Source organism: Streptopelia decaocto (assembly GCF_964273445.1).
Source record: "Streptopelia decaocto genome assembly, chromosome: 8".
NCBI lineage: Eukaryota > Metazoa > Chordata > Aves > Columbiformes > Columbidae > Streptopelia > Streptopelia decaocto.
The window spans coordinates 8,492,905-8,502,074 of NC_138662.1; positions in this window are offsets into that span (position 1 = coordinate 8,492,905).

Sequence of the window (9,170 nt, forward strand, 5' to 3'; positions counted from 1 at the left end):
AAGATAGAAGTACGGAGAAAGTAGTAAATGGTGGCCTGAGAGGAGTTGCTCAGTGAGCCTGTACTATCACATAATTTTGCAACAGAGCTGCTCAGTAGGTAAAGCCTGTTCTCAGAATCTGGAAATTTTGGCAACAAGGATTCAGCACTGTAGGGAGAAAGTGTAAGCTTACCGTGCTATACTATCTGCATCCCTTTAGCAGGAACACCTTTGGTCAAATCTGGGTGTGGAGCTGAGGTGGAGGGGAGGGCACCATTGGCCATCCTCTCCCCTGCCTAAAATCTTACAGAAATTTTGCCTGAGAGAGCGGATAGACAACAGGAAGATTATTTCTTCTGGGAAAAATGGTGCTGGCGGAAGGATGAAGCAAGGCAAACTACCATCTTGATTCTTTGGTTGTAGTCCTTTCAACTTGGCATGAGACGCAGGAGGAATGGTTATTTAGGCACCCTCAGCCTTGCAGTTGAGTGAATGAAGTAGTTGCCTGCTGCTTTGGGGAGTCCCTTTGGTGTCTTAGTGACTTCCCTTGTGTGATCATTACAGGCATTTTCTATAATCCCAAAGATGAAGCAGAACCAGCAAGGAATCAGGTAGCAAAAAAAAGCCCTAAAACTTGAAGTCGTGGTGGACTGCAAACAGTTTCAATGATGCCTTGGACCAGAAGCTGTTAAGCTTGATGGGGCTGGGAGCCTTTCATAAATTAAATGTGTAAAGATACTTCCTACAGAAATTGCCACACTATAGTGACTGGTTAAACAATGAAAACAGATGGGCTTTGTTCTGAGTGCTTTGTAACGGATGATACTCAAATGATTAATGAGTTACTGGAGAACAAGTATAGACCTAACTCTTATTCTGTATGGCGTTCATGAAGCGCATGAGCATAGCTGATGGCCTGGAGAAAAACTCAAAAGTCAGAGCTTTGAAAAGCTTAAGCGCATAAAAATTTTACAGTGTTTTGTGTCTACAGGAAGCACAAAGTAACGTGAAATATCGACTGTGTGTTTAAATTGTGTGGGATTATTTGAGTGTGTGTGTGTGTATTTGTAAGGAAAGAGAGAGAGAAATGAAACTATGTGACATTACTGTTTTAAAGCTGTTAGCAGATATTCTATAGCAATTTTGTATAAGAAATGCCTAGAATGAGAGAAATTAACACCCAGCATTAAAAAAAATATTAAATAAATCAGATTGTCAGATATCATGCTGGTCTAAAAACTCAATCTACAAGAATTAATGAAGGAACTGGATCATGAAAGCCAAGAAATGGGGTCTGAAAATAAACTTGATTAAGAAGATAATGTTCAAGATGTACAAAGGAAGACTGATTAGCGTAGAGGGGAACATCAGTGAACAAGCAAAGGAATAAATCTAACATAGCTGCTCAGATCAGATTGGAACATATTTAAAAGATGAAAGACAACATAAGGAGCAATTTCTCATTTAGACTGGAGAGGAAGACCTCCAACTGATGTATTCCTTCTATAAATGTTTTTTGGCCAAGACACAAAGCTTTGTCCACAAGAAAATATGGTAGTTGGTTTGCTTTTATCATGAAAATCTGTAAAAAGACCATGACAGGAATTCCATTATGTGAAAGGGACACAAAATGATGAATAAAACAAAATCAGCAAATACGCTTAAAGGCAGAAAAGGTAGTAGATTGCGGGCATGAGGGTGGGAATGAAGTTATGACTGATAGCTTATACACATGTGAAGTAAATGCTCCCTGTATGTCATAGTGGCTTTGGTGGGAAAAGCCCAGTTGTGATTGTGTTGGGTTTTGGGATTTGTTGTTTTCTGTTTGGTTGGTTTGTTTGTTTTGTGCAGGGTTTTTTGGTTTGGTTTTGGTGGGGTTTGTTTGAGGGAAAGGTATTCAACCAGTTCAAACTGTGAAAATATCAGAGTGCAGATGGATAGGTGTTTATTAATTATTTTGATGATGGTTTAAGAGTGAGAGTAAGTCTCCAGATGACGAGTCATTCTGTGAAAAAATGAAACACACCATCTCTGCTCTGAAAGAAAAATCAAAACCAAAACCACAAGAAGGGTGGTGGTTACATATGCTATAGGAAATATGTATGAGACAAAGTTAGCTACAAGAGATTCAAGAGCTTGCCATTTTTTTTTTTTTTTTTTTTTTTTATTGGGAATAGAGGCTTAGAGGAAGAGAATAGAAGAAAGACCTGCATTTGTCACGTGTAGTTTACCCAGGCTGAGTAAATAGATATATTTTGTCCCAAGAGAAATGAATAAGGAGAGACAGAAAACCTAATTTGCCTAATGCTCTGTTATTGTTGTTATACAGCTTTTGGTGACCCTAATTCTGAGTGGACATTACCACCATAGGGTGGCCTCACCAGCCCAATATGTCTGAAAGTGCACAGGGTTGGGTATTTTCAGTCAGGCACAGGCAGTCACGGCTGTTGCTATTTTTGCACTGACTCCTCTCTAATCACTCAACACATTTTAAAACAAGATATAATGATAGACTGTGTTGCCAAGACAGAAAAATCAACAATGTATCTAAGGGAATATGAAAAGAAATGAAAATTCAAAATGTATCTGGAAGAGAAATATAATGGACAAAAAAACTTTTGATAAAGGTTGTTTCTATAAACTTGGCAGTGTCTCTGCTACGAGTAAATATGACTGTCTGCCTGTCTTGCTTTATGTTCAATACATCCAAATCTGGGAGGGTGTGGGGGAAATACAAGGAAGTCTGTTCTTCTGGCATAGCCAGCTAAGTTTTCAGGCCTAATCCATTCTGAAATTAAAATTAGCTCAAATGGTTGGATTCTAGCAGGAACTTTAAAATGGATAATTTCCTTCATAAATATGGATAAGAAGAAGACAACTTTTTGGATGTCCTACACAGTGACTTCCATTAGGAAAAAAAAAAACAAAAACAACAAACGAGCATATATGTATAAATCTTTTCCCAATGGTTGAACAATGCTATCTCTGAACTTCATATGCTTTTTTATGTATGACTTAGGATAGAAGTCCCAAATCCCTGTTACTACTTATGAAGTATCTGTGGGTTTATATTGACATTTTTAATGGTAACCATTGAAGCAGCTCACATGGAGCACAAGGACAAAGTTCCATTAACTTCACCACTGCCGATTCAAATATGGTAAATAATAAAAACCCTTTGATTTAAATGAGTTAGGAAACACCATGGTTTAGCACTCTCCTTTTAAGTAATAAAAGTCCCAATCCAAAACAGATATAAGTACTACAACTTTTGTTTCTGATATCAAAGGGTTTTGGTTGCAACCAAAAATCATGGTGAATTAGGCATAATCTAGCTAGGCTTCTCTTTCCTCCATTGTAAATACCGTCTTTCCATCTCAATTTTTTGAGGGAGTTTGGGGTTTTTTGATTATTTTTTTTTTAATAGTGCTATTTAGAGCACCTAAAAATGTATTATGGCAAATGTAGGACAAATAAATTCCATCATCATGACAAAAATAGGTCTCTTACTGAATCAAGTACTCCCTTTACCAGGCATTGTAGAAGCTGAAATACATTACTTTCTGGAAACAGATTACGGGTAATTAGTTAAACTATATCATTTATGTCTGAAAAACATACACTGTACCTACATTAGCAAGCTATGTGTTCAGCAAGAGAAAGTCTGGAAGATGATTCAGCTACTGCAGAGTATCTGACATCCCAACATATGGATAAAGCCAGGAGTTTTAACTCCAGGCAAGTTTTAGCCCAATCCCTTGGGTAGATCACGCATCAACAGCAACTGGGGCTTCTGGAACACATCTTCCAGTTCAGGTTCATCCAGACCTTGGATTCCTCCACAGCTTCACAGTGTGAAGCCCAGCCAAGTGAGGGAGTCGCTTAGACAGGTATGTACACAATCCTTGAAAAATGCTAGTGTAAGTGCACTAGCACTTACTAGTGTAAATGTCATGTGAGTTATGCTTTTCCTTAATTTGCTGATGCAGGTGTAAAATGTAGGGGTGTTTCCCAGGATATGTAATTAGCACCCTCCCTTGTGGCACAAATGGCGATGGCAAAACCGAGGCAATATTTGCAGCTTTGACTATTCATTTTTTTAAAAAACTTCTCTAGTACCTCATACTAGCAAGTAAGCTTTTGGCTGGGGATCGTATAAAGAAATCACAATAGCAGTAATTCCTATCATGAAACTAATCTTGATAACAAGCTTTTGGAGAGGAGGCTCTCAGTAATGACCAGTTCAATAGTTTGTATTTCCCTGTTATTTTCTAATTTAAATATCACTATTTTGCTACTACTACAAAAAAAAGAATATTGATTTTGGGATTTTTCTTGTTAGTTATACATGTTTTAAAATGCCCTTAGGAATAAATTTGTACTCCACACCAATGTGAAAAGAAAATTTTATATTTAACTTCTGAGTTTATAAAAATAAAAACATTTTGGCTAATTTTCTGATTAGTAAGTCTGCATTGCAAATAGCACTGATTTTTTGTTTTGCATATGGCTACTTAAGATCTAAATATTTTTCCCTTTTGCAGAATTAAACTTGCCTATGAATACTTACTGAAATCAAAACCCAATGTGAAAAACATGCCATAATATTTTAGGTAGGATGTAATAAGAATGTGCAAACAAGTAAGTAGAAACAGAGCTCCACAGGAAGGATCACTACAGATCCTCAGCATTAAGCATGACAATTCCATCCTATTGACATATAGCTAAGACCTAAAAATAGTGAAATAACTGATTGTTTTTTTCCTCAAGTGGACAAACACTTCTTACTTCTTCATAGTTTTTCTCCCAGTCCTGTTTCCTGAAAAATGGCATTGCCTACATAACACACCTGCTTATCATGAGCCACACTTAGCACTTCTATATTAAGTTTTCCAGAATGAAACCGTGTATATAAAATGTGAATTTAAAGTATTTTAGCATATTGCTACTTCTTCAGGTTTGTGAATATGCTCTTCTTTCCAGAGGCCACGTATACATGGCAGGGCAGGTAACCCCTGAGGTACCAATCTCTGTCTTGGTCGCCCACTTGGCCAGACCATGAAATCTCAACAAGTGCCCAGATCCCTGCCTGACCCACGTGCCTCAGCTCCATCCCAAGGACACCAGGTTGTCTTCATCTCTGTAGTTGGGTCACAGCCAGGAAAATGCCTGAGCTCAGGACTCACTTAATACACTCTGCCATCAGCCAGAAAATGTCGACCCAAATGCTGTTGCAACCAATGGGTATGTTCCTATAGACTTTATAGAGATTTAGACCTGCACCTGAAGTATGGAGTTCAGGTTTGGTTACTTACATAAATGTTAAATATTCTAAGTGTGGCAATCATTGAATCTTGAGTCAGTTTGTGTGGTTAATGCATTTGTTGCATGATCATGGAAGACTAAAACATAAGCTGATCAGGTCACATGATTATTTTATTTAATTAGGAGGGTTGGAAGCAAATAATTCTGATTCAGTAGCTAGAGAGCATTTTAAAACTTGGAAGCGTATCCTAAAAATCTTTAAAAACTGTTACTTTAAAAAGAAATGCATATCAAGTTTCTTTTGTGTACCCATGAAACCAGTGGTATCCACTATCACCACAGCAGTATTATTACATCTACATTATCGCATCTATGTAATGTTGGTGACAGTAAACATAGGTAAATATTTCACATTTCTAGTTGTGCCATATCTACTCTCTCCCTAGCTCCCCCATTAAAAAGCTGCAGGATTGAACAGGAATAATCTCCTGTATCTGTTTCACTATTGGGATTTTTCTTAGTTGCATTTCAGCTTGGGCACACACTATCGAGAACCCCATTGACTGACTGGACCTTAAGTGGAAACACATATAAAAAGTTTTACAGGGTGGAAGATGAGTGTTTGATGTGTCCTAAAGACTGAGTAAGGACCTCTCTGGCCACTGGGATATACATTGCAAGTTAGCAGGCTTCCAAAGGTCTTACAGGTAAGAGGGACAAAAGTGTTGAAAAAATGAAAGTCAAATAATTCTACATAGAAGTGAGAATTATAGGAGTGTTCAGTGTGTTCGTTTTTTTCCCAGGTTCAGTCTTATTCTAGACCTTGTGCTTCACTTTCCTATCTAAATTAATTTTTAAATTACCATATTAAAATTGCTTATTCTGCCAAGTGTAAGGGCAAATATTTGCTAGATGAGTTTCTTTCACTGCTTCATATATTTGTTGGAGCTTGAAACAAGAAAATGAAATCACTAAAATTCCAGTTCCTAGTATGCACCTATATTTTATTATGCAAAGTAACCCTCAGGTAATACCTGTGCCCATATAAATTAATAGAAGTTAAGTCAAAAAGGAAAAGGGTATATAAAATAGCAACAGCATGTGATACCAATTATGTTACAGCCAAAAATAATACTTCTTGGCATGTTATGCTTAAACTATGTTCTGTTAACGTTACTTGGATATAGGCAGTTTTCAATGTACACTTAGAAATATTTCTATTTGAGAACTATTAGGAAAATATTTTGAAATTACAATGTTCAAGCATGTGGAATGAGTTACCTCCCACAATTATGTGAACTACTGTATAGCAGAGCTACATTAGCTTGCCTACAACTAATGAACCATGTCATTAATTACAGACATTCAAAATAAAAATTACTCCAAGGCAAGCCAAATATTTACTATAAATAAAAGGGTCAAGAACTACAAAGTAGCCATTTCATTCTAAAGCAATTGTGTTAAATTTTTACCCTCTTTCTCCTCAAATTTGATTTGAAGCAGATTAGCTTGATTTTATATTGCAAACCTGACAGCTGTAGGTGTACCCCCAATGAGACTTCCATCAGGCTAGGATAACTGGAAGATTTTCAGTAGGAGTGTTAACTATTTAAAGGATGTGTTTATTAAACTCACGTGACCTTCTCTCAGTGTAGGTTTCTGTTGGATATAGCTAGGAAGCATACTCTTACAGCTTTCCCTTTGAGCGTCTCACTGGCAAAACTGCCTTCAGCCTTCAGTCGCAGCAGCAGACTGGGCAGTAGCTGCATTGCTTCATCTCAGAGGCGCTGGGGGCTGGAGGACACAGCCCTGGGGCTGCAAACCCACTGCTGGGCACAGCTCCTGCTTGCCAGAGTGGTGGGAGGAGGAACCCTTAAACCTCTCTATTTCCTCTCACCTGCTGGGGTAAATGGGACCTGGTGGCTGCCGCCAGCTTTCCGACATCTGTACAAGAATGCTTCTCAGCAAGCACTGGGAGCTGGGTCCTGCAAGGCCTTGCATGATCAAATCAGTGCTGTAGTGTTAAGGTACAGCAAAATGTGGTGCAGATCCTGGAAGTGCAGGTACGGCCAAAAGCTGGCTGCTCTTGGGTCTCAGTGCTGGTTTATGCAGCCATTTAAAACCCACCAAACCCATTCTGCCTGCAGGAAACACACAGCACAGATGCTTGCTTTCTTCCTCATATTAGGTGGACACTTTGCTCCTCTACTATGTGCTGGCTCAGTGTCCAAGTGGGGCAAATGATTATCATTTTCATGTGGATGAGAGTTTTCTTTGTCTGGCACATAAAGGGAAACCATCCCAGGTCACTCAGTCCTGCAGGGAGAGCAGCGGCTGTCAGTGGGTGAGGGCACTGCTGCTGGTGTTCTCACAGCTGCACCACATGCTCTCTGACCCACAACATCTGCCCAGGATCAAGCTCTCTTCACTGTTGCTGTACTAATATTTTGCTTGTATGTTTGCTATTTTGTCTAAGGTTATTTTTGCTTGGTTTGGGTAATTTATTTATTTTTATCAGATAATATGTAGTCCTGAATAACGTAATAGCATTTTCTTCTATGAACTCTTAATGGTTCGTGTAAGTCACATGATGTTACATTATTGCAAGTTACATCACTGAATATTTTATATTAAATATAATATAAAATAATTGCCCTCTACTTTCTCCTCTTTGAACCACATTGGAATTAGAACTCCAAAAGTCAAGCATGAGGGTAGACAGATGCACTGACCGTATAGATAGCAAGCAAAAAGTTTCCCCAATGAAACAACCACATAAAAGTTCCCCAAACATCCACCTCTATGTTTGTAACTTAAGTGTTTGGCATAATAAAGATAACAGCAGTAGATAAGTAGTTTATCTAAATGTGTTGCCAAGATCAAAAGCAGACAAAATGATATTGCTGCTATCAGGAAGCCACAGTCCAACCAAGTTCTGTATTATTTTTGGTTAGTTTCAGTTGTGTTCGCAGTGATTATAATACAAGTGAAAAGAACAAGAAGAGGAACTGAGTGGAAGCAAATAGCTCAAGTAGGCTTTGCTGGAATGTGGGAAAGTTGCTAAAAGTCATATTAAAATCAACAAAAGCATTCAATACGTATCTTGGAGAAGGAGGTTGTGTTTAAGTAAGAGAAAGGGTCAGATGTTAAAAGAAATATTTGGGCAATATGAAAAATTACAAATTCTTTCATCAGGAGTTTGGGACTGGTTGCACAAGGGTCTACAGACTTAAAAGTGACAGCTCTTACTGCTGAACAATGCTTCTGCAATGAAATCCTGGTTCCATTCAAATCAATGGCAAAATTCCCATCCGCTTCAACGGAGCCAGAATTTCACATATATCTGTCTTTTTTCATTCTTCCTTGATATTTGTATCATAACTATCTGGCAGGTTATTGTCTGTACAGCTCAAAACTACAGCTTTCTATTTGTATGTGTCAGGGTTACTGTCTGTTTTCTCACACCAAAAAAAAGGAACAGTGAAAAAGTGTTATGCATACTTCTAGTGCTATATCATTCACTTCATTGCTCAGAGTAAAGAGAAAAGAGTTGTCTGCTGCATGTGGTAGGAGAAGGACAAAAATGCAAGCAAAAGGGCTAAATGCTGCCTGTGTGTAATTTTTGAAGTTTTTTTTTTTAAAGAGCTCTTAGTTTCAGCTCTACGTGTATTAAGTTTCGGATATGGGTGTCACGGGATTTAAGTAGGGGCAGAATTACCTCAGTGCTGTCTCCTCTTAAAAATGCTTCCTGAATATGGAAAAGTATTGCATGGGCAGGAAGGAAGGTGACTTTCATCAAACAGATCTGTCATGCAGTGAGACTATTTAACTCATCAAACAAACCCTGGCATTTTTGCCTCTGAATACAAGCATTAACCTAGAAAAATGAGAGAGATTAATGAAAATTCAATTTGAGAGAATGAAAA